Source organism: Rattus norvegicus, chromosome 7 (assembly GCF_036323735.1).
Source record: "Rattus norvegicus strain BN/NHsdMcwi chromosome 7, GRCr8, whole genome shotgun sequence".
Lineage (NCBI taxonomy): Eukaryota > Metazoa > Chordata > Mammalia > Rodentia > Muridae > Rattus > Rattus norvegicus.
Window position 1 is genome coordinate 131405259 of NC_086025.1, and position 26456 is coordinate 131431714.

At 45.9% G+C, this 26456-nt stretch overlaps 1 long non-coding RNA gene across 1 annotated transcript; it reads left to right on the forward strand.

Annotated features, from left to right (window-relative positions):
- The first annotated feature begins 3600 nt into the window (after window positions 1–3600).
- On the forward strand, window positions 3601–22464 carry C7h12orf54 (similar to human chromosome 12 open reading frame 54). Its single transcript, NR_036618.2, has 10 exons — window positions 3601–3638; window positions 4141–4225; window positions 7960–7990; window positions 8404–8442; window positions 12666–12698; window positions 14453–14477; window positions 18049–18100; window positions 18749–18781; window positions 19444–19621; window positions 22297–22464. It is a non-coding gene; the product is annotated as a similar to human chromosome 12 open reading frame 54 (long non-coding RNA).
- The last annotated feature ends 3992 nt before the right edge of the window (window positions 22465–26456 follow it).

A 26456-nucleotide genomic window follows, 5' to 3' on the forward strand; every position in this document is an offset into this window, starting at 1 on the left:
TCTAATGAGAAGCCCTAAGGGCCTTCTCTCAAGTGCCCTATGTTGATCAGATTTGGTTTAATTTCAGTCTCTGGGGTCGTCACTGTGTGCCCAGAAGATGATACAGACAGAGCGCAGGTTCTAACTGGGAGAACACGCTGGGGTTAGAGAATATTCGTTGACTGCAAGGGAGACACATGAGAACAGAAAAGCCTGGAGTTACGAACATCAAATTATTTGAGTTTAACATGCACAGGATTGTATCACCAGGGTGGTAGAGGGGACAGGCTCCTCCTTTGTGTGGGCGCTCACCCAGGCAGCTGTGTGAGTAAGAGCCTGAGTAGTGAGCAGTTTGAAGGAAACCACATTTTTTCAGACAAAACATGGCAGAGGTGCATATGAACTGAGTGCATGCACAGGACCTGTACAAGCTCAAGCCAGACAAAATCTGCATGGAGGCAGGGAAGTGAATGCAATTCCGCCCTAGTCAAGAAGCTATTCTCAAATAGCAGTTAATATGAGAGAGGGGAAATCAGTTCTCTACAATGGAGCGGTACTGAGTACATTAACCACGTTCCAGGGCACCACCCATGCTCAGGAGCCGTTGGCAAGAATAAATCGAACTCCATGGTTTCTAGCGGGTTTTTGTTTTTGTTCTTTCAGAGAAAGAACATGAAATTGCATGGGTAGGGAAGAGGCGTAGGATACCAAGTTGATGCCACAGAAAATCTTTTTTAGAATCACAGAAGGACATGTCCCCAGACTAAGGAACGACGTGTCCATTCAGCTACAAGAGGCGCAGAGAACACCAAAATGCAGGACCAAAGGGAAAGTCCGTGTCATATTACACTTAAAAACTCTAAATATGTAGACATAGGAAAGGTATTGAAAGCTTCTCGAGAAGATATGTGTCATATATCGGGGAAACTCATTGGTAACGACAGCTGACCTTCCCATGGAAGCTTTAAAAGCTAGATCTTGGAGCCGTGTACCCCACAATTTAGAAGACTACAGATGCCAACTCGAACTGCTATACCCAGCAAAACTACCCGTTCTCGTTGACGCAAAAAAGAAAAACTTGCCATGATATAAGTCAGATAAAAGAGCTCATCCCCACCAAACCAGGCCTACGGAGAACACTGGATGTGATCACTTAGATTGAAAAGAGGAGAGGGTGTAACAAAGAGGCCGTGCAAAGACAACAAGAGGCCAAAGGGGAGCAGAAGGCAGCGGCCAACACAAACCTTTTCATAATAACTGTTAGCGCCCTCAATACACCAACCAAAAGATGGAGTTAGATGAATGAATTGAAAAGCAGGAGCCTCTGTTTGTTGGCATCAAAACCCTCATCTTACCTTCCAGGAAAGTCACTGCCATCAACCCAAGACGGAAAAGTTATTCCGATGGATGGGGAAATGGGGCCGTGAGGCGGGCAGGTATCAATATCCGAATGACCTAACGAGATAAACTTCGAGCCAGAATCAACCAGAAAAGACAAGATCAAGAGAACAATCATTTTTATCATTCAGATAAAAGCTAAACAGAAACGTGGGAGTTAAATGATATCATAAATCAAATGGCCCGCCTCATATCTATCGAATGAGATAGGTATTATCACCTATACCACAGAACACACATCTTTCACATGGCCCCACCCTGTCCTGAAAGTCTGGTAGTTGAGGGCTGCGGGAACACAGGAAGTCATAGTCTTCAGTGGTGTAGCCATGGGAAGCTACCTGTGCTCTGGTTTCGCCCCCTTGCTGGAGGGGTTGGCCCTGGTTAACAGGTCACAAAGCAAAACCTCATCCACAAAAGCTAAGATGGCAGGATTAGCCTGCTCTATCCCCATCTCTCTCTCAGTTTTGGAGAAACCAACCCTACCTGGTACCTTAATTTCAGACATTAGATCTCTGTGACCATGAGGAAATACATTTTCATTGCTTTAAAAAAAAAAGATTAAGATAAGTTAAATCTCGTGAAGACAATCAAAAGCTTTTAAACGCCCACCAACTTTGAATTACATAAATGCAAGAACATCGCTTGCTAGATAGGTAACGGGCTTTTCGCCACGGTTGCTCAACTGACCAAACCCACCCATTATTATTTGTTTATTCATTTGACATCCCACCTGCACTCCCCTCCCTTCTCTCTCCCCAGTCCCGCCATAAACCCCCCCATTCCACCTCCCAGAGAGGGGGAGGCCCCTCATGGGTGTTTAAGTCCTCAGTGCTGTGGTAATGCTTTATTACATCTCTAGGAAAACACTTCACAGAGCAATGGACTATTACACAGCATTGCAAAAGAACAAGCTAGTGACACACACAGTAGCATGCGAGTAAACATAAAAAGATCGATCCACAAAAAGTACGCGTTATAAAACGCTACTCATTTAATATGCTACAGCTGTGTTTTCCAGTGACAGGAAGCATATCAGTAATTGCTTTAGGATGGGAAGCGTAATAAAGGCAAATAAGGAGTTAATAATTAAAACCAGAGGGCAGGGGAAGTGGCTCAGCGGTTGAGCGCACTGACTGGTCAGGCACACACTTTGAGGTACAGCCAGTGCCTCTCGACTGTAACTCCAGTTCCTGGGGAATCTGACAGCCTCACAGACAAGCCTGCAGGCAAAACACCAATGCGCTCAAAACCAAAATAGAGAAATCATTTTTTAAAAATGATTTTAAAGAGACACAAGGAAACTGCGTGTCCTGGGGAGGCTTTCGACCGGAGCCATCGGGTGTACCATCTCACGCGGCAAGAGGGAATGGGTGAGTGGAATTAGAACTTGATTTGGGATGGAGTGGAAGTTTCCGTTGATTTGTGGGCTATGTCTGTCCCTGAAGGGATAAAAGTCTATGTGGTGTGAGAAGAGGGAAGAAACTGAGGTAAACAAGGAGGGCTACTGTGAAGGAAATGGTCCCAGACTCTGGTCTCTTCTGGCCACTTATCCTATAAGCAATTCACACTAGCAGGAAAGGGGTGTTCACCTAGGCAGAGGGGCTCTGGAATGTTCTTCTACCTAGGACCATCTTCCTCAACACATGCCAAAGTTCCTACTTTGCTGGGAATGCTCCCCGTTGGCTCACTGCTTCTCTAAGGCCGCTCCTCCTGAGAGTCTGGAAACAAAAGAAGCAAGCAGCCCTTGGTCCTGATGCTTCTGGGACTCATAGGCACATTGGCTTCCACAATAATAGTCACTATCATTCGACAGTTGTTGGGGGTTTTTAGTTATTTTGTTTTTGGCGGTTTTTTTTTCCTAAGTCAGAAACTTTTGAAATTCAGAACAGAAAAGTTTATCTTTACAGAAATCTTGAAGTCAGATTTTTCAGGCCCTCTTTTGAAACTCAGAACAGAAGGTAGAGTCTGCTTTGGGGCTCCCTCTAAAGGTCAGCGGATGTTTTATAAAATTAATAGAGGAACACGAGGAGGCAAAGTCTTCAGAAATTAAACTTAAAATTTTATATCGTCCCTTTGTTTCACCAATGTGGAGGTGGCAGGGCCCGAGGTGAGCTAGGCCTGAGCTGATCCCTGCCCCACATCTATGATGTCATAGCTGAAGTCACAAAGTGTTGGGAGGCAAGGGTCAGCAGCAGAGGAAGGTTGTGATATGGGGTTCAGAAGGGAGGAAGCGTAAGGGGAAGGGTGTGGAACATGGTCAGGTGAGTTGCTGGGCTGCTGGCCTGGTCTCTGATGGTGTGGATGGTGAGGAGGAGTTGGCAGGAAGAGTAGAACGGGTCCCCACCAAAGGCAGGCTTGTTCCTCATCTGGGTTTCTGCTTTGGCCTTGCAGACCCAAGCATGTTGACTGTGGGTTTTCCTTCCCCCTTTTCAAAGTGATTGACAGCGAGAGCTGACTGACCTCTGCCCAGGTTTCTGCCCTTAGCAGATGACTGAGTCCGAATTCACCGTATGATCCTTCCTGTTATTGTCTTAGGTCTTCTCTCAGATCAAGGAGTCTCTGGCCAGCCCCCTTCCTACAATGTTAAATCTGATTTCTTCAGGTCATGAAGGAGAGCGTTCTTTACACATACCTCCCCTACACACACACACACACACACACACACACACACACACACACACACACACACCATGACATAGGTTCCTGTGCAGAAATAAGTATGTTCTTACCGTGTGCCTAAGAGTCTCCTCTTATTTATTTCAGGGCCTGAAACTGTCTCCATCTTCAACTGCAGGGGCCTGGCCATCCCAAAAACAAAGGCAGGAATGACATCTGAGCAGCAAAGAAGGTAGTGTGCACTGCCCTCACGAGGAAAGGCCCTGGGCTTACATTGATCTACGGGAGGAGAAGCAGCTCCCCGCTCCCATCATCTGGCTGTACCTAGGGTGTGGTAAATGAGGACATATTGTGTCCCCATAATCTTCTCGGTAGAAGGGACAACAGTCTTTCCACTCTAGCCAAGAAGGTGGGCTTGCTCTGCTGTTCCTCCATGGGTCGTCTGGGCACTTCATCCTTTAAACACTGATCATCCCGGAGCCAATGCTCTCCGAGCACTTTGTGTCCTTCCTAGTGTGAATCAAAGCCAGACATTCAAAATCATGTTTCCGTATTGGAGAGAAGGCTGGTGGTTTAGAACATTGGCTGTTCTTCCAGAGGACCTGGGTTCAAATCCTAGCACCTACAAGCTAATTCTCAACTTTCTGTAACTCCAAAATCAGACACCTTCACGTAGACGTGCGTGCAGGCAAAACACTGACACACATAAAATAAAAACAATATAAAATACATGCTTCCCTTGGAATAGGATAGAAAAAGACAAGATAAAACAAAAAGGGCATTTCTGTTAAATAAAAGGGGCTAAGTGGGAGACCTGGGCGATGTTAGCTAAAATGAAAAGAGAAATAGAGTTTGCTTTTATATATCAAGGAAGTTTCAGGAAGAAACTGGCACTTGGCTTAAGTCCTTAAAGCATGTGACAGATGTTCTGGGACAAGACATTGTATGAATTAGGACAGAGAGAGAGAGGGCCTCTCATGGGCTCGTAACTGCCTGTCCTAAGAGCTCTGGGTGGTTAGATTTGCCGAGATCGAGCAAGGAACTGAGAGGCTGAAGCTCTGCAAATAGGAGAGGTGTCTCCTGCAGAGCTCCTGACGCCAAGAAGACAATGCCAGGTGTCTTATAGTTTTATATGAATACGCACATAAGCCATGCCGACGTTGTGGGCTCTCTCCTGAAGTGTTGTTGTTGTTGCTGTTGTTGTTGTTGCTGCTGTTGTTGCTGTTGTTGTTGTTGTTGATTTATTGGCAATATAAGAATACAAGACATTGAACAGATAACACGAATCACAATGTTTGGAATGAACTTAACCACTGCAAAGGCCTTCCTATAAGTCTCCAACCCCCCCCCCCCCAGAACTCAGGTCATTCCCCTCGTTTTATAGATGAGAAAATGAACTTATCTAGGCAAAGAGATTTGAAAAAAGACTAGAATTGTGGCCCAAAGTTCCACTCTTCCAACTGTAATCCGCTCTCCTAGAGCTCAACTACAAAGCCAGCAGGTTGTAGTAACTAACACACTGACAGCAATCGAAATGCTATGGTGGGGTCAGGCAGATCTGAGTCGGAATCCAAGCCTTTCCTGGTGACTAAGCGTGTATCACAGCCTGATCTGCTGCGCATGGAGTGGGCCTTTCACATACTCACACTGCAGGCACAGGGTGTCTGCAGACAGAACGCAGGCCGGGACTCAGTTCATGAAGGCTCAGTCTTCTGAGTCCCTCTCATCTTTGTTGTTCTAGCTTAATGACAGCACAAACACATGTGCGCACACACACACACACACACACACACACAGAGAGAGAGAGAAAGAGAGGAGGGGGGGAGAGACTTGTCCCACTGTCCTTACCGAGCATGATTAGTCACCATCTCTGTTTTAAAGAATTTGGATTAAATATCAACATGGGATGGAAAAAAAATGTCTCAGTGTTTAAGAGCAGAGACTGTTCTTGAAAGGACCCAAGTTCAATTCCCAGCATCCATGTCAAACAGCTCAGTCACTTAACTCCAGTTCCAAAGTGATCAAATGCCTCTGGCCTACACACCACACACAGACATGCACACACATACACACACACACACACACACACACACACACAGACACCACACACACACACACCACAGACACCACACACAGAAACACACACACACACCACACACACACACCACACACACACACACACACACCACACACAGACACCACACACACACACACCACACACACACCACACACAGACACACACACACCACAGACACTACACACAGACACACACACACCACACACACACAGACACACACACACAGAGACACCACACACAGACACACACACACCACACACAGACACCACACACACACTCCACACACACATACACTACACACACACACTCCACACACACACATAGACACCACACACACACACACACTACACACACACACCACACACACACATAGACACCACAGACACACAGACACACACACACACACACCACACACACACACACACACACCACAGACACCACACACACACCCCTACATATAACTAAAATAAAGTGCCTCCATAAGCAAAGCCCCTGTGGATCCTAATTTGTTCTCTTTACCCCTGGAGCACAGAACGCCGAGGGAGAGAAGGAAGGGTATTTTAGGACAGGGCCATGGCTTGAATGAGGACCATCTGTGCTCAGATTCCATGGAGGAATCGCGTGAATCACCTGTAGGAATCCTAGGACAATGTCTGCCCTGTTCTAACACGTTGCTCATTAAGGGTCCTGTCTTACGCAGAGATCTTCTGGGGCTCAACATCCTTTGGGGATCCTTCGCTGTCCTCTGTGTCCCCAGACTTCTTGAGATTACAGGCGTTTATGTTTTCCCTTGGAAAAGCTACTTCTGATGACAAGGACAGTTCAAGCAGGACCCAAGACAGAGACAGCAGGGTCCTCAGGTTCTTAACCGTGTTTTCCCCTCCATTCACCTTCCCCTCTCTTGTCAAATCCTGTCCAAGGGGCTCTATCCAGAGAAGCCCGAAGCAGGTCTAGGAGGGAATGGCCTCTTCCTGATCATTGCCAGTCCCTGGTTCTTGTGTCACTCCTACACAGTCCACACACGGCCATAAGATCTGAATGGACTTTATTCCAGTCCCCTCTCCAATCAGATACTACCTACCCCATCCTCAGCCCCTCCCTCTCCGGGGTGACGCTGGCATTCTCGTAGTACTTAGGAATAAGACCTTACTGGACCACAGATGCACTACTGAGGTTTGGCCTGTAACTCACTTCATTTTGACACTATGCCCCTGTACTGCACCACCCTTGTATTGTTCTGTCCCTGGAATTGTACTTCCTTTTTTTAAAAATTTATTTATTATGTAAATACACTGTAGCTGCCTTCAGACACACCAGAAGAGGGCATCAGATCCCATTACAGATGGTTGTGAGCCACCATGTGGTTGCTGGGACTTGAACTCGGGACCTCTGAGGAGCAGTCAGTGCTCCTAACCACTGAGCCATCTCTCCACCCTGGGAATTCCGTCTCCTAAGATACAACACTTGAGGAAAACAAGACCTTCAGTTCTGCTCCCCGGGGTGAGCCAAGCCTTTTTCCAGTTCTTCCTCAGCAGACCACCCCAACTCCATCAGAAGTCACCAAGGAAAACTAGAACACACTTGGGGACACAAAGACTGCGGTTTTATAATTGCAGGCGCCTCCTCCAAGGGGGCCTACGCAGGTCAAAGACAAGAGTGGGAAGCGGCTATATGGGCAGGAGAATGGTAGGTACCACCTTCAGCACAGCGGACCCGTGGCATTCTCGACGCTCTGTATAATAACCCGGCATACCCAGAAGACAAGAGTTCCGGGGCAGCAGGGGGTGGGAGATAGGAGATGTAGGGTAACGAGTATTTCTAAAATTTAAGAATTCCCACTGGTACACTGGAATTGGCTTGTCTTCCTCATAAGATTTCTTTATTTTCAGCACATCCATTGAACAGACAATGAAGCCCCGGGTGAGTGAGTCGGCCACATGCGTTGGTTTTGTGGGGGCTCCCGGAGTGTGGGGGGAGAAGAGAAAAACTGGGTGCCAAATCTTATATCTTTGGGACACATAGGCTTTGTGGTTTGGGTCTTTGAGAGGCCGATAGGTCACCTAGTAGCAAGGCCAGGTCACAGTTCCCACGCCACTTCTGTACCTGGTGGTTCCGGGCCAGGCTATGGGATGTTGCTAAGGCAGGTAAATGTGAACGGCTGTTATTGAGGCTCTCAGCTACTTAGGGTGGGGGTTGGGGAGGAATAGAATATCTTCTAGAATGTCACCTCAGTTCCAAGAAATATCTCTTTACCCACCGCTTACGTGTTATGTCAGGCCAGGTTCGTGGAGAGTTGGGATAATGTTTTCAAGACTTGTCTGTTGTTTCAACAGGAAAAAGATTTGATAATCACTGAAACCCTGTGGGAGCAGGTAAGTCCACGGGTTGCTTTTGACAGCACGGGGACATGGGAGAAAGGGAGGGGCTAATTTTCCTCCCTTTAATGATGAAGAGTCACATCCTGTCCCTTTCACTCTCTGAGCCCCAACGCACCCCCATTCTGTACATCTCTGTGCAGCTTCCAACACCCACCATTCTGGCCCTGTCAGGAGTCCCGTTTGTGGTGTTTGGTTTCACAGCTGTTGAACCCCTCAGTGCTAAGGGGCCGCCACGGACTCGTCAGCGCAGCTTTGGCCTCTCCCGTGGGCTCGACGTGCGTGGGCTCAACGCGCCGCAGCTGTGCTCTGATCCCCCACGGTAAACGTTGGTGTGGCTGCATTCCCAAGCCAGTTTAAATGATTTAGATGTTATCTACTACCTCCATCTGCAAGGGTTTAAAAGAAAACTCAGGTTGGAAAAGAACGCTGCAGATGAGCCCCAGTTCCGAGTTCTCTCCCTGCAACAGCCCCTGCAATAGGGAGATGGAACCCCGTGGAAAACTATCTCCAAGATACAGATTGAAGGAGGACCTTCTGTCCCCAGGGCCACGGACAGAAAACACTCCAGTTAGCGGAGGTCTGTGTAACGGCACGTTTGAGTACCACTGTGTGGCTATTGATGGAACCGCTGTAGTTTTAATTTCCCCGAAGGCTAAAAATGGTAACACTGTTTGAACTGTTTACTCGACAACATTCTGTTCCCTCTTTTGAGAATCGAACGTTCAGTCTATTAACCATTCGCTGATTGGGAGATTTGGGAGGGTGTGGTGTTTGGTTTTTGCAGTTCTTTGTGTAGATATCAGTCCCCTCTGTTGTGTGGTTGGCAGACCCTTCCCCTCATCCTGTAACCGCCTCTTCACCCTGGAGACCCCTTCCCTTGCTGTGCAGACTCTGATGCATGTAACACCCTTTGTCAGTTCTCGCAGTGATTTTTCTGTGCTGCTGAAGTCCCTTCAGAAAGTTTCTACCTTTGACTAGCTGTATAATTACTGTTTTTTATTGTTTTTTTTTTTTCAGTCAGGCATGTACGCCGGGCTATTCTCAAACCAGTGACTTCTCATTAGTGATGCTCAAGGCCAGGGGGATGTGGATTGACACATCTAAGGTCCTGAAAGTAAATAACTGCCAACCAAGATCTCTAGATACAGCAATGCTTTCTTTTTTTTTTTTAATTAACAGACAAATAAAAGCAGATCAAGACTCTGTATTCAAAGTCCACTCGCTTTATACTTATATTTTAAAAAGATTGTTTTGATCCTTTTGAGACAGGGTCTCTCTATTGAGCAGTTCTGAATGGCCTAGAATTGTTTATGTAGACCAGGCTAGCCTCACACTCACAGAGATTCACCTGCCTCGGCCTCCAGAATGCTGGGATTGAAGGCATGCACCACCATTACCAACTTATATAGAAGAATTTAATGAAGTTTTCTTACACTGGGGATAATTCTCCTAAAGGTCAGTTGTAGATTATCAGATAAAACCCAAAGGCCAGATATGGTATAACACCTCCCAAGTTGTTGGTCAGAGGTGTCCAAGGAGCCCCCCAAAACAATAAAAACGATTGCCACGACCCCCAGAACCTAATAGTAAAACCCCATTGCTGAAGACCACGTTCTTTGGTCACATAACATGGGGATAGCAAGGGTGCTTATCAGGAAACTTCCTGAGCAGCTTCCGTAAGATTGGGAAGTGCTGTAACGGCTGCTAGGGGGGAAAGACAGCAGCAGTGTTAGCCAACTGTGAGCCCTGTAAGCTACAACACGAGCAATGTAGCAAGGTATGCCTGCCTGTGAGTGCAGAAGCAGCAGGTTCTGGCCATCTTCCCACCTGAGGGTACCCAGCTTGGTGGTGTGTTCACACATCCTTCTCAGCCTCTCTCTCCAGCTTGATGTGTGTGTCAGTTTGCGTGAGAATGGCCTGAAGTACCCACATTCTATACTGATGCCAGTAAGTTAGGAATGTCAGGCTATACATCAGACCAAATGAGCAAAGTAACTATATATATATATATATATATATATATATATATATATATATATACATATATATATATATATAGTGTGTGTGTGTATGTATATATACATATATATACTTCAGCTCAAAAAAATCAGAGCTTTTTGCAGCTCTTACAGTATTATTAGCTTTTCCTAAGTCTCTTGATATAATTACTTAACCTTCAATATGCAGAAGGAGTTGCTCTGCATATAGAAACTGCTGGATTTATTCTGGATAATTCAGAATTAACTTATATTTATTACAAATATGACAGACAATCCTAAGTAGAAACTATTCACCATAGATCACCCACATTAGGTCTCACACAGGCTTGCCGGGTCCAATGTGGAAATGTGTTGGAAGCCTCAAAATTTCATGAAAAACAGCACGTTAACAGCCAAGGTTCAAAGAAAAAGAATTCTCTCACCTGCCAGCAAGCCAAGGACATTGTAAGGAAATGTCTCACTTATTCCCCCGTATAACCAAACTCCATTACCTGCAGGGAGTAACCCTAGGGACACCAAAAGAAATGAAATCTGGCAGATGGGTGTGTCCCATCTTGCAAAATTGGGAAAACTAAAGTCTGCACCCTACCGTCAATACATGCTCAGGGTTGCAGTGGGCAACTGCTTTGAGTTCTGAGAAGGCTGATTCTGTAATTACACATTTACTGGAAGTAATGGCTACGGTGGGGATGCCTGTACAAATCAACTGACAATATCTCTGCATATGTCTCCGGTAAGATGAAGCAATTCTTTACATATTGTAATATAAAGCACATTACAGGCATACCACACAAACCTTCAGGACAGCCAATTGTAGAAGGATCTAATGGCACCTTAAAGGAAATGCTTAGAAAACAAAAGTGAAGGATAAAGACCCTCCCCCCGCAAGGATGGACTACATAGTGCTCTGTTAACTTTAAATATTCTGAATGTTAACAAGAAAGGATCAGCAGCAGCCGAAAAAAACTGGGTTACAGAAAAAAAAAACTGTGTCATTAAATCAGCCTATGTACCGTAGGGATGTGTTAACATCAGAACAGAAGCCTTTGAAAGTTTTGTGTTGGGGATGCAGATTTGCTGATATTGCCACAGAAATGAAAGGCTGTGGAAACCATCAAAACCGACAAGATTAGAACTGAGCAGAAGAGGTCTCCGGAAAACCTCGGCCACTGACCCAGAAAACACTGATTTCACTGATAATGTCTGTGTTTATAATGTCCTGCTACACCCAGCATAACTGATAACTTAAAGCAAAAAGGGGGAAATGTAGTGAGAATTTTGCTCTGGAATTTTGGTTTCTTAAACACACACACACACACACACACACACACACACACACACAGACACAGATCTGGTGATGGGGTGAAACTGGGGGGATAAAGGGTGGGAAAAAGAAGAACCCACAGAGTAGTAAAAAGACAAGCTACAATGGCCCACATAGGCTCATTTGTTTGAATACTTGGTCTTTAGTTAATGGAACTGCTTGGGAAGGATTAGGAGGTGTGGCCTTCTTGGAGGAGGTGTGTCACTGGGAAGCAGGCAATGAGGTTTCAAAAGTCCATCCTATTCCTCTCTCTCTCCTTTCCCCTCTCCCCTCTCTCCTCTCCCCTATCCCCCGTACCCGATCTGTACACGCAGATCAAGTAGTACTCTTAGCTACTGCTCCAAAACCATGCCTGCCTGCTTCTGGGCTGTCTACCGTGATGGCCATGGAGTCAAACTCTCTGGAACTTTAAGCCCTGTACAAATTATTTCTTCTAGAAGTTACCTTGGTCATGGTGTCTCATCATGCCAATAGATAAACATTGTTCTTAGAGTGCTCATGGGCATGGAGGTGTGGGATGGATACAGCACCTTCCCGGTACCGACCACTGACCTCATGTGGTGGTTTGAATGAGAATGGTACCCTTAGGCTCAGATGTTTGAATGTTTGGTTCTCAGTTTCCTTAACATTCTCCTCCCAGCCCAGGTATTTTTAAATAGATTAATAAAATTCAGTCACCACATGCAAAAATGATAGCCTAGAGATCTATGTAGAGTTGAACTCATTGGGGGCTATTCCTGGGGCTAGAAAGCCCTAGTAGGTGGAACTCACACTGCACACAACGTGGCAATCAGGTTATAATATAACCTGGGAGGTTAGGTGACTTAATTTTCTATATAAGTTCCCTCTAATAAAGTGATACTTTGTAATGCTAACCTTTTTGCCCCTGTCAGGTGCTAATGGCCTTTAAAGGAATACAAAAGGAGGTAAGGTTATTTTGGTTTTCTAAATTCCCTGGAGCTTAACATTCCTTTTTTCCCCATGCCTTGCTGAGATGTGAACCCTTTCCAAGGTTTTCATTTCAAAGTTTTATATGACTGACTTGTCATCCTAAGCAACCGAGACGAGAAGAACCCCCTCTGAGAAACTATAGTAAAATACTGGGGAAAAGATGAACTTACCTGAAATTCTCTCAGCAGAAATTCTTGATCTGGCTATATGAAATGCTGCTCAGAGAATACATTGAGGAGACCCCCTCCAGGTAGTATGATAAACTGCCCTGGGAGGTAGTCTGCCTATTAACTGCAGGAGGTGCAAATTTTAGCCCAGGTTTAAACTTGTGTTCTCTACACAGAGTTCAATTTCTTTTCTAAACACGGATCAAATGTTTAAACGTTACATTGAAGCAAGCACCATACTGCTTACCTTTCCCCAGAGCCTAACTTGACCAAAATGCTGAAGTGTCTCAGATCCTACTTCACCATCAAGATTGCTTCAGTCCCCAGAACAATGTCCCTTTCTGTGGCCCCCGTAGCCACAACATTGTCCTGCTGTGATGTCTGGAACTTCCTCTCTTGAAAATCTTAGCAGGCTTTGCTTCTGACTGAGGTAAAATAGACTCTCAATGGAGATCAGAAGCCTCACAGTCTCACGGGGTGTGTTTTGTTTTGTTTTGTTTTGTTTTGTTTTGCCTCTGGGGTCAAGACACCTTCTCCCTACCTGGAATTTCAATCTCCCAAGACAACAGTCTCCTGCAAACAGAACCCTTTTTCACAGAAGCGAAACTTGTGTGTGTTGGCTTACAGCTTCTCCGAGTGTATGTGAAGTTAACAGTCCATCTGTTCCCCCATCCCTTGCAGAAAGCCTCTCTGGTGCTTTCTCTTGCAGTCTCTTCCCTAATAGATCCTTCGTGTTGGTTCAGACAAGATAACCCAGCCATGGTGTAAGAGAGATTGTTTGAACACAAATGCTAAGATAAATCAAGCATAGTGCTGGAGAGATGTTTCTGCGGTTAAGAATGGTTACTGCTCTCGGCGAGGGTTCCCAGCACCCACAGGCAGCTAACAAAACTGTAACTCCAGTTCCACGGGTACCGCACCCTCCTCTGGCCTCCACAGGCACTGTGGGACATACCAATACATGCTGGGAAAACAATCGTACACATAAAAGAAAGATAAATCTTTTTTAGAAAGAAGTCAAGCAAAAGAGACCATAAACGGTGGGAACCGGGACAGTCCTTATTTCTTACTAGACAAAGCTCAGACCCGCACTAGAGCAACCATCTGGGTGCCTTGCATGAGCTCAGGAGGACCAAAATGACCCGCCAGCAGCTGTGTGTACTCTGCAGTGAGTAGAAAGGACTTGCAAAAGGCCCTTTCCAAGTCTACAGAGAGTCACTGATGTCTCATGAGGAAAGCAAAGGGGGAGAAGAAAAGTCGAAGCAGAAAAGCTGAAGAAAAATAAGTTAAGCTCATCCGTATGTGCTGCTGGGATGTTCAGAAATCTCTACATGCTTTAGGCACTCAGAGTATATGAGCCACATAGTGCATATGAGGCATCATCTTAATCATAAACAACATGGGCTCTGCTGCTAGGGAACATAGAGCTTCACTCCCACATGTTTGTGTTTCCCAAGTACACATCTGACAGCCTCTACATCTGACCAACCTGTAGCCAGCACACTGAACATCCAGGGAAACCAACCGAAGTCTCTGACCGCTCAATCCTCCTTCTCTTTCAGCTTCAAGAAGATGCTCGGACTCGAGGTAAATGAAGAAAATGAAAAGGCCTGGATAGGGAATGAGGGATGGAATTTGAGGGTAAAGAGTTTGCCCCAGAGTCTCATCTGACGATCTGCTATCTGGATCACAGATGGACTCTGGCTTCCTTCCCATCAGGCTGAGCCTGGCTTTCCCGGAAGCCCCTTTCCTACTCCGTGCAGCCTGGTCACCGCTCTCTTGGTTAACACTATTGCCACAGAATGTAGCACTAATGGCTCATAAACCACAGAAATGTATTCCTCCTGGTTCTGGAAGTTAGACAGCCCCCAGAACAATTTAATTTTATAATGGGGTCCAGGCAGGTCTTAGCTGCCTCTCCTCTACTGACCAGAACCAGGCTACTTTCTGGATCATGTCTCTCCTTTCAATTATTTTGTGGGGGTGGCGGTGGGGTGAGGCATAGCAGAAACGGGACAGGCATTGTCTTTTATAAAGACACTAATCTCACTAATCTGAGAACTCTGGTTTAGGGTCTGACCACCTTCCAAAGCTGTACTTCCAAAAACCATCACGACAGGGATTTGGCTTCAGTATATGATTGTGGAAGGGCCATGTCCTTCCGTCCAAAGCTCTTGGACAGTAATGAAAGGATCTTGAGGCGTAAGGAATGACTCTTGAGAGACTGAGAACTCTTAGTACTCAGTCAGGCGTGGCTCTTTGCAGTGGAGAGGCCATACACGGCACAGAACAGCTTTTCCAGTTCTCTGGTTCTGTACGAAGGGCTTAGTCGGGAAGAGAGATTGGAGAGGTTAGCATGGAATTAGGAACCAAGTTACAATTCTTTTAAAGACTTCTGTGTGTGTGTGTGTGTGTGTGTGTGAATGTGTGTGTGAGTGTGAGTGTGTGTGAGAGTGTGTGTGTGAGTGTAAGTGTGTGTGAATATGAGTGTGTGAGTTGAGTGTGTGTGAGTGTGAGTGTGTGTGAGTGTGTGTGAGTGTGTGTGAGTGTGTGTGAATGTGAGTGTGTGTGAGTTGAGTGTGTGTGAGTGTGAGTGTGTGTGTGAGTGTGTGTGAGTGTGAGTGTGTGTGAATGTGTATGTGAGTGTGAGTGTGTGAGTGTGAGTGTGTGTGAATGTGAGTGTGTGTGAGTTGAGTGTGTGTGAATGTGAGTGTGTGTGAGAGTGTGAGTGTGTGAGTGTGAGTGTGTGTGTGAATGTGTGTGTGAGTTGAGTGTGTGTGAGAGTGTGAGTGTGTGTGAGTGTGTGTGAGTGTGAGTGTGTGTGTGAGTGAGTGTAAGTGTGTGTGAATGTGTGTGTGAGTTGAGTGTGTGTGAGAGTGTGAGTGTGTGTGAGTGTGTGAGAGTGTGAGTGTGTGTGAATGTGTATGTGAGTGTGAGTGTGAGTGTGTGTGAGTGTGTTGTGTGAATGTGAGTGTGTGTGAGTTGAGTGTGAGTGTGTGAGTGTGAGTGTGTGTAAGTGTGAGTGTGTGTGAGTGTAAGTGTGTGTGAATGTGAGTGTGTGTGAGTTGAGTGTGTGAGTGTGAGTGTGTGAGAGTGTGTGTGTGAGTGTGAGTGTGTGAGTGTGAGTGTGAGTGTAAGTGTGTGTGAATGTGAGTGTGTGTGAGTTGAGTGTGTGAGAGTGTGTGTGAGTGTGAGTGTGTGTGTGTGAGTGTAAGTGTGTGAATGTGTGTGTGAGTTGAGTGTGTGTGAGAGTGTGAGTGTGTGTGAGTGTGTGTGAGTGTGAGAGTGTGAGTGTGTGTGAGTGTGTGTGAGTGTGTGTGAGAGTGTGAGTGTGTGTGTGAGTGTGTGTGAGTGTAAGTGTGTGTGAATGTGAGTATGTGTGAGTGTGAGTGTGTGTGAGTGTGAATGTGTGTGAGTATGTGTGTGAGTGTGAGTGTGTGTGTGAGTGTGAGTGTGTGTGAGAGTGTGAGTGTGTGTGAGTGTGTGTGAGTGTGAGTGTAAGTGTGTGTGAATGTGAGTGTGTGTGAGTTGAGTGTGTGTGAGTGTGAGTGTGTGTGAGTATGTGTGTGAGTGAGTGTGTGTGTGTGAGTGTGAGTAAATGTGTGTGTGAGTGTGTGTGTGTACCTTCAGAGGCCATCATATCTGCTAGAACTGGAGTTATAGATGGTTGTAGGCTACCCACTGTGGGTACTGGAAGCTCTGGTCATCAGAAAAGACGGCAATTGCTTTTAACCACTGAGTTCTCGCTCCAGTCCAAACTTTAGTTCCCAAAATATACAAGTGTCTGGGATTATCAACAAAGACACACTTGGGGTTCTTCCCTCTACTCATCCAAGAAGAGAACCCATCTGTTGTGGTTCCACTCTATTTCTGTACTTATTCTAATCATCCAGGTCTCTTGCTAAGGGGCACAATCTTACGCAAGAGTCCAAGGGCGGGCTTGAGTTCTTAGGATCCAGATCTGTCTCTCCTGTGATACCAAAGCTGCTAATCTGTCTGTCAGGATGAAATGAGATTAGTTCAAGGGCCTCCAAATGCCATGAAAGGGTTGGTAGGCAAGGGGGTAATATCCTGAAGATTAGGCGGGGAGGGGGCTTCTCCACAGAATAGAACTCATAGAAGTTCAAATCCTGGGAATATTTAAATAGTCTAGAAAAAAAACCCCTCTGATCTTTCTTCAGGCCTGGTCCATCAAGCCCACTCTGGAGCAAGGAACTATGGTCTGGTAGAATCCATTGTGAGATGTTGGCACACAATATTTTCTTAGATAGTGAGCTCTAAGGTCAAAGGACAAAGGGCGACACTTACCCCTACTTGAAGGATCTTCTCTAAGCAAACTTGATCTCTAAGAAGTCATTGTGAGCCACGGGAATCCCTCTCTGAATACCCACACTGTGAAAAGGTGGAGCTGGGGTATAACAGCTATTTTTCCAATATCCTTAAAGAGAAATTCTACCTAGCATGCACAAATCCCTGGGCTCAATATTTAGCACCATGTAAAGCCTATAATTTAAGTACTCAGAGGACAGAGGCAGGAAGAGCAAGAGTCCAACGCCGTCCTAGGATACATCATACTCTGTCCCAAATAATATAAAATCCACAGACTGGGGAAAATTCCGTCAGTAACATACTTGTCATGCAAGTATGAGGACCTGGGTTCAATCCACAGAACCCACGGTGCGTGGTTGCTTGTGCTTATAACCTCATTGATGGAGAGACAAAGATGGGTAGATCTTTGAGGCTTGCTGGCCTCGCCTTACTTGATGAATTCTAGGCCAGTAAGGCATCCTGTCTCAAAAAAGCAGGGTAGACAGTGCCTGATGTTGACCTCTGGTCTACACACACACACACACACACACACACACACACACACACACACACAGCCCCACTTCTTTCCCATAGCCGAAACAAATGTTATAAGAAGTAAGAAACCAAAACTGACCCCTCCAGTGGCACTGTGTGAGATTGAGGCAGTTGACTGGCCAGCACTGACTGAGCAGAGATTGACAGAGTCACAGCTATCTGGTGCCACGCCTACACTCCTCTGACAGATCTGTTACCCTGAGTCTACTCCTCCCACACTAGACCCTTAACCAGAAAAGTGCGCTTATCAACTGGGGAGACATTTCCAGATCTCTGTAACAATTTCCTTCCTCAGGCATGAGCAACCGCACTGTGACATTCATACCACCTGTACTCCCCAGAACTGGGTAAGTGTCCCTATTCTAGCGATCTGCAAAAGGGATGGCATCTACCTGGATATGGGTGTGGTGGCCAGTCATGTAGCTAGCTATGAGCCTGCCTTCAGAAGCCTACAGTTGTAATCCATGCTCTCCTGAAACAGTATGTGTCGATCCTCCCTCGCTGTCAACTGAAGGTGAATGGCAAAGTTAAATTAAGGCTTTCCTCCCCATCCAGAGCCCCCATCAGAAATTCCCCTGGACCTCATCAGAACAGATTTTGGGAAATTCTCCTCATTGAACTGGGGAGCAGGCTTGAAACCTAAGTTTCTCTGTATCTCTCATATGACGCCAAAGCTAACGATAAAGACGCAGGAAAAGACAGGGAATCAGAAAGAAAAGTCATGGAGAACGGAAGGGAACTCAGGGCTTCCTTAGCAGGTTATGAAGAAAAGGAGGAACACTTGAGAGTCCTGTGCCCCGACACTGGACATATTTCCACAGAATAGACTGAGGAGGAAGATCTGCCCTCCTGTTAGGGACTTAATCTAAATATCAAGAATGACTTCTAACCATGGCAGCCGGAAAGGTTTTTAGCAAGTAGTGAAGAAAGACTGTAGCATCATGCTTTGTGTCAATGTAGAGATTTTAAAAATTTATCTATCTGATATGTTTCAGGCATGAACCTGCCTAAACCAAGAACTGGAAAAGGTGAGCCCTCCCCCTCCCCAGAACCATAATTTGTTCCTTTCAGAGCTCTGGCCTCACAAAACCAAGCCACTACCATTTATTCCCTGGGACTCTGTGCAAAGGCCGAGCCAGGCAAGTGCTCTATCACTGAGCTGTATCCTCAGCTCTCTTCTGGGATTGTTCATTGCTCTCACGAAGTTCCCCAGCCTGGCCTCTAATTCATTCAGTAGCCTGGGCAGGCCTTGAACTTTGGCTCCTCCTGCCTCAGCCTTCTACGTGGCTGGAGTTACAGGACTATACACCCATGACCAGCAAAGGCTTTTAAACAGCTTTAACTCGGTTGGTCCTAAATGTGGAACACTGATAAGCAATGTCATTACAGTTTAATTATCATACATGGAACAATTGTGATTGGCCCAAGCTTTTCTAAACCTGTCATCTAATCTCCCTGTTCCTCTGAAGCAAGCCAGAGGCATTTTCCTGGTGAACACTTGGCTCTGCCGGGTTACCCCTCTTAATCCTAACAGCCCCCAAAGACCTTTAAACCATGAAATTGGAACCTCGGAGTCAGTGACACCTGTTTCTGCTGATGCCAAGGTCCAGAGACAATAGAGAACGTGATAGAGACCCAGAGAGTTGTATCTCTCTCCTTTATGGTCTACCAGTCCTCTCATTTGATGCAGAAGCTTCACGCCTCCAGATCTCTCTACATCCCAAAATAAGAATCACAGCTCAAATTCTGGAGAGTAGTCATCGGAAGCCCATTCCTACACACCCAAGGATACAACCCCGTGACCAGCCAGCCTTCTACCCTAGACTCTAAACTTTGTCATCATGAAATGTCTCCAGTGTTTCTTCCAGGTATCTACTCAAATATCCTTCCCCCTTCACTGCCTACCCTCCCTGACTATCCTGCTATACATAGTGGGAACCCAGACTTCCTGGGTACTCTTGGGACAACATGGCAGAGAACTATCTTGGCAAGCAGGTGTGTAGTCCAGAGCAGAGGAACGAGGTTGAAAAAGAAAACAGGTGAGGGCAGGGCTGGCCCATGTTGTTCTGATCTCTGTGGTCAAGAACTAAAGAGAAGGTACCAGGCATAGATGGTTCTGTACGGGAAAGAGTGTTCCAGAATCAGAGAGAAAAATTGGAGGTAAAGATACACAATGGTAAAAGGTTCAAACACTAACAAACACAGAGTCCACAGTTCATTTACAGAAGGTATTTTGCACTTCTCACATTATTTGGGAGACTTAATCCAGTATCAAGAGTCAAACGCTAGACAGACATGCACAATGGGCGAAATGTGTTCTCTGACAGTTTCACACAGCATATAACAACTCCCTCTCTAATCTTCCTCCCACCCCCTTATGATCTGATCCTCCCTAAAGTCTCCCTTCCCGCACTCAGAACCTTTTTGTCTAGGTTGTTGACGTTCTGTGAAGATCCAGTGAGTTTAACCAGAATCACCTGTGGGATCGCGGGTTTGGAATTATCTCTTCTGTGGGTGCTAAAGAAAACGACTGCCTCTCCCCAGAACCCATCGGTAGACAGTAGTTCAGTAATGAGGGGTAGGCCCCATTCTTCCCAGTCCATGACTGGTGGTTGGTAGACTGTGTAAGTTCACTGTAGGCAACCATAAGCATCATGAAGTCGCGGCTACATTGGCTGTGTCAAATGGACCCATGAGACGGTGTCTCACAGCCCTTCCTCCTCTTCCAGCTCCTACATTCCTCCCTTTCCTTTTCTGCCATGTTCCCTAAGCCTCAGGAGGGTGTGGTATTACATGTCCTGTTTAAGGCTGTGTACTCAACTGTCACACTATCTTTGAGCACCCTGAGTGGCCTTGTGTGACCCTGAGTGATCACAGTGACCTTGAGTGACTATGTGTGACCCTGAGTGGCTGTGTGTGACCCTGAGTGGCTGTGTGTGACCCTGAGTGGCCCTGTGTGACCCTGAGTGGCCATATGTGACCCTGAGTGGCTGTGTGTGACCCTGAGTGACCACAGTGACCTTGAGTGGCTGTGTGTGAGCCTGAGTGGCCGTGTGTGACCCTGAGTGGCCGTGTGTGAGCCTGAGTGGCCGTGTGTGAGCCTGAGTGGCCGTGTGTGAGCCTGAGTGGCCGTGTGTGAGCCTGAGTGGCCGTGTGTGAGCCTGAGTGGCCGTGTGTCTTTGCATTCACCACCATGCCCTGCAGAGAGACTTCGCTGATTAAAGGTGAGAGTAGTGTTTGTCTATGGGTAAAAAACATAATATCTAAAGGGACTCAGTTGCCTTCAGATTCTATTTCATAATAGGGTTGATGTAACCCCCACAGACACTACTTAACCAACAAGCCATTTCTTCAACCCTCTTAACACTCTTTACCTCAGGCGCATCTGACTCCTAACCCCACACGCAGAAGACTTTCTCAGATGCTTGCCCTCCCCACAGCCTACCCTACAGTTTACAGAGAATCTCCCTCAAGACACAGACTGAGTTGTGGGTGGTGGGAAAAAATGGTTTCATCTGCCTCAGTCTTAGTAGGGTGAGTGTATATTTTCTTAAGTGTCCCCCTTCAAATATTTTTGTCCTGTTTCCCCAATAATCAAAATAGATGGAGATTCCAATATCCAAAAATAAGATTGCATCTTTCAAAAAACATGAGTCAGTAAGCTTTTGTTATCGCTCAGAAACCCACTTTTTTATATATTTATGATATTTATTTTTAAATATAAAATGCATTGTAACTGAATTCTTTTTTTTATCTTTATTAACTTGAGTATTTCTTATTTACATTTTGATTGTTATTCCCCTTCCCGGTTTCCGGGCCAACATCCCCCTAACCCCTCCCCCTCCCTTTCTATATGGGCTTCCCCTCCCCATCCTCACCCCAATTACCACCCTCCCCCCAACAATCACGTTCACTGGGGGTTCAGTCTTGGCAGGACCAAGGGCTTCCCCTTCCACTGGTGCTCTTACTAGGCTATTCATTGCTACCTGAGGTCAGAGTCCAGGGTCAGTCCATGTATAGTCCTTAGGTAGTGGCTTAGTCCCTGGAAGCTCTGGTTGCTTGGCATTGTTGTACATATGGGGTCTCGAGCCCCCTCAAGCTCTTTCAGTTCTTTCTCTGATTCCTTCAACGGGGGTCCTATTCTCAGTTCAGTGGTTTGCTGCTGGCATTTGCCTCTGTATTTGCTGTATTCTGGCTGTGTCTCTCAGGAGAGATCTACATCCAGTTCCTGTCAGCCTGCACTTCTTTGCTTTATCCATCTTATCTAGTTTGGTGGCTGTATATGTATGGGCCACATGTGGGGCAGGCTCTGAATGAGTGTTCCTTCTGCCTCTGTTCTAAACTTTGCCTCCCTATTCCCTGACAAGGGTATTCTTGTTCCCCAGAAACCCACTTTTGATTCCGATACTTAAGCAGCAATCTTTCCCTTTGGGGCAGGGCCTGCTCAGGCACAGTCTATGGTAAGAGGTAGCTTCCCTTGGGTGTCTGTTCACATCACCAGGAGCACGCCTCACACGGCGCTGACCAGTAAATTATCTTCCAGGGCCTGGCTCAGTTACCTGATACTCAAAGGCTATGACATCATCCTTGCCAGAACCTATGGGCAGCGATTGTGAACTTGGACATCACCCGAGAGCCAGGCACATGCTAACTGCCAAGCAAAGAATCCAGCAGATAAAAAATGGAGGAAATAAATGTGATGTAAAACAAAGGCCTGCTTGGTCCTCCCTGGTTGTGGGATGTGAGGACAGAGCTGGTAAGTCACGGCTCCGTGCAGTGGGAGAAAACCCAAGACACAGTTCGTAAACTCACTTGTGGTCTCTTATTCATCCTTGTGGGGCTCACTGGCCTTCTGTGAAGTGAAGGGGCGTCAGGACTAAGGGATAAAGGAGGCCTTCGAGTCTAACACACCATGACTGGAACAGTCTCAAGGTACCTGTTCCAACACAGTCCCCCGGCCCGTGGGAGGACCACCTAGTCCAACAGAATTCTGTAAACTATAATTTTGTAAATATGAATACGTGTGTCATGTGGTCTGGAAAGACAGCTTTTATTTCTCTTCTGAACAGACTCTGAACAAACAAGCATAGCACATTAAATAACTCGGTGACAGAGCACGTAATCCTAGGAGTAAGAATGTGTCACACAGCCAGTACGACAGTAACTCACTAGAGCAAGATAGTAAGTTCCTGAATTGTCCGCTTCCTTATATGCTGACCTGCTGTTAGTAAGTGCAGACTTTTAACTCGTTCATTAAAATAGGATTACTAGGGGCAGTTGCGTAACAGTCATCAGAAATGACTGGGTTTTTGCTAAAAAACCAACACCGGATGCAGAAATTCTGTTTTCATATTAGTTTACCAGTATTTAAGATATGCTCTGATCCTATTTCTAAAAGCAGAAAGTCAAAGGACAGCCTCTGATGGAGGAGGAGGAAGAGGAGAAGATGAAGAAGAAGACGAAGAAGAAGAAGAAGAAAGGAACCAGCAGCGGGTGAAGGGGAGGAAAAGCACTGTCATGGGGTGCTGTGATAAAAGTATATGGTGTGAATAGACAAGCGCCATAATAAAACTCATTGTCCAGTGAGTGCAGATGCTAGTGACGATTTGAAAGGATTGTCTGCCTCGGAGGGCTATACAAAACTGCAGCCTTTCTCTGCAGTGAGAGAACATCAGTATTTCATTGCATTTAAAGGTGTAAAATATTCCTGAAAATAGAACCAAATGACCAGAAAAAAGGAAGAAAAAACCTACAGAGGCATCTATACCTGACTCATACTGGATTCAGACTCTGATTTGTTTAAGAGAGAGCAAAACAAAGGGTTTCTCTAGAGACCTGGAATCTACAGGGGAAAAAATTTTATATATGTGTGTGTGTGTGTGTGTGTGTGTGCCAAAAATAAGCAGATTGGGAGCAAAAAGAAAAAGAGAAGCTGAGAAAATTGTCAGTAAAATACAACATGCAATGATGAAAATCTTTTAGAAAACAATGAAGTCTAACATGTTTAGAGGCTCAGAGTAGACTATACGACAGAAAAATGCAATCTCATATAAACCAAGGTAAGCAGAAGCTGAGATAGATAGATAGATAGATAGATAGATAGATAGATAGATAGATAGATAGAGAGATAGATAATAGATTAGATAGACTGATAATAGACAGATGGTAGATAGATAGATAGATAGATAATCAATAGATTAAATAGACTGATAATAAATGGATAGATTAGATGACCAATAGATTAGATAGACAGATAATAGATTAGGTGAGCTGATGATTGATTGATAGATAGATAGATAGATAGATAGATAGATAGATAGATCTAGACTGACAGATAATAGATTAGACAGATAATAGATTAGATAATAGATATAGATAGACAGATAATAGATAATAGAGATGGATGGATAGATAGATAAATAGATAGATAGATAGATACATAGATACATAGATACATAGATACATAGATACATAGATACATAGATACATAGATAAAAACAAAGTAAGGGACTTGTCTGGTAACACTGAGGTCATAAAGGCTAGGGAACCAGACTGACAGCTAGACACCTGGTGCGTTCTCTCTCTCTCTCTCTCTCTCTCTCTCTCTCTCTCTCTCTCTCTCTCTCTCTCTCTCTGTGTGTGTGTGTGTGTGTGTGTGTGTGTGTGTGTGTGTGTGTGTGTGTAGTAGCTAGAAGAAGGTGCCAGACAATGCTGACATTGGAGTTACAGGAAGTTGTGAACCACCTAGTGTGGGTGCTAGGTACTGAACTCCCATCCTCTGAAGGAGCTGCACACTTTATCCTGAGAGTGCAAAGGTCTGTGGAGCTGGAAAAGGACTCCTTGCTGCTGTTATTTCTGAGAGACAGCTGAGTAGCATGCCCAGGCTGAGGGTTGCACACAGGAAGCTTGGCGGCGAGGACTGAAGTAATTAGATTCTCTAATACATGAGAGACCCAGAGGCAAGCAGAGCAACTGGCTCTGTGGGCCTCTGTAGTTTACGCTGGGAAATCAAGTAGCCATGGGCCTGCCTTGAAGGAGTCACCTCAAGACTGAAATCTGTTTCCCATCAAACACTAAGTCAGTCTTTTTAAAACTAATGAAAGGAAGTGCTAATTCTAATCTTACACTTTAAAAAGAAAACATACATCAAGTGCTTCAAGGGGCGTGTGGAGAGCGTGCCCTGGCCTCCATCAGCCACGAGGGATCTGGTTAGGATGCCTCGCTCCCTTCCTAGGTGTCCATTCACTGCAGTGGTTTGCAGGAGCTGTCACAGTGGTTCTTCTGGGCCCCATGGCCAGGGACTACCTAGGAGGGAATAGCCTAAAGGACAGGCTACCTTGGCTTGAGAAAACATTGCATGCTGAGGGGGAAAGAACGTACGGATAATTTTACCGAACATTGAACTGCGTTAACCGCAGTAAAGACTGGCACGGCAGGATACACCAGCAGCCAAAATCGCCACATGAAGGTTATGGGAGTAACTGGTTAATTGGATTTAAAACACACTCAGTGGACATGAAGAAGCACATCCTGGTACTACAGATCTGGGCCACAAACCAAAGGTTGAGGAGCTCACAGGCCCCAGGGCTGACTCTATGGCTTTTATTTTGGTAAATGGACTAGTATCGGGCTTTTCTCTAAATCCATATCTCTTCAGTTACAGATTTGTGCAGCTCTTAGACCCCCCCCCCATCAGAAAAGTTCCTTTGTGCAATTAATACGATGGTTAACACAAGCTCACCGTTGGTTAAAGGGCAGAGAATAAGTAGTCCTGGAGTCCTAAGCCGTAAATGGGACAGAGGCTATTGCAACCCTTCCAGAGGCTATCATACCCCGCCCCCAGGCTAAGGCAGCATCTCCAAAGAGGGGACAGAAAGATCGGAAGAGCCAGAGGAGAGGGTAGGGGGCCCTGAAGAAAAACAGTGTTTTCTGGACATGCTGGGACCACCACACTGTCAAACTCTCAGCCACTGTGGCTGCCTGCACAAGACCTTCACAAGATCAAACCAAACAGCATCCCAGCATGGAAGGGAGATGGGCTCACATGTCCCTCCCATAACTGAGCATCTATGAACAGTGGTGGCTTCTGGAAAAGGGGGAGTCAGTTTTCCTCAAGGATGTCTGTGGCTCCTGACATTTGACCACACTCTAGTGGATGGCCGGGGGTATATAGACATCACAAATGGATGTGATTTATTTAAAGGACACAAAATTGGAGGGGAGGGGGTCAGTGCACAGGGGTAGACCTGGGAGGAGTTTTGAGGAGGTCGTTACGCTTGAAAGTGATCAAAGTACATCATATGAAATTCTCAAAATAAACATTGTAAAGCTTCCTGCTTAGCTCTGCCTTCCTCGACCTCTCTCCAAGTTTGCACTATCTCTGGGAATCCAGTCTGCACTGTGCACAGCCTTCTGGGACTTCCTTGACCTCTGCAGCGGTTGATTAAGCAAGGCAGAATGAATGGACAGACCATGGCTGATGCCATCAAACAGCCAATGCCCGTGGGCACTGCCCTGCCACCCTATGGCAAAGCCGAACCTGGCAGTGAAGAGAAACCCAGCCTCTCAAATGTGGTAGGCTGTCCTTCAACCATGGTGCCAAGTATCTTGGAAGACAGATTAGCAGACGTCAACAAGACCCAAGAGAGCGAGGAGCAGAGATGACTCCAAATGTGTGGCAACTTGCAGATCATCAAGCCCCCT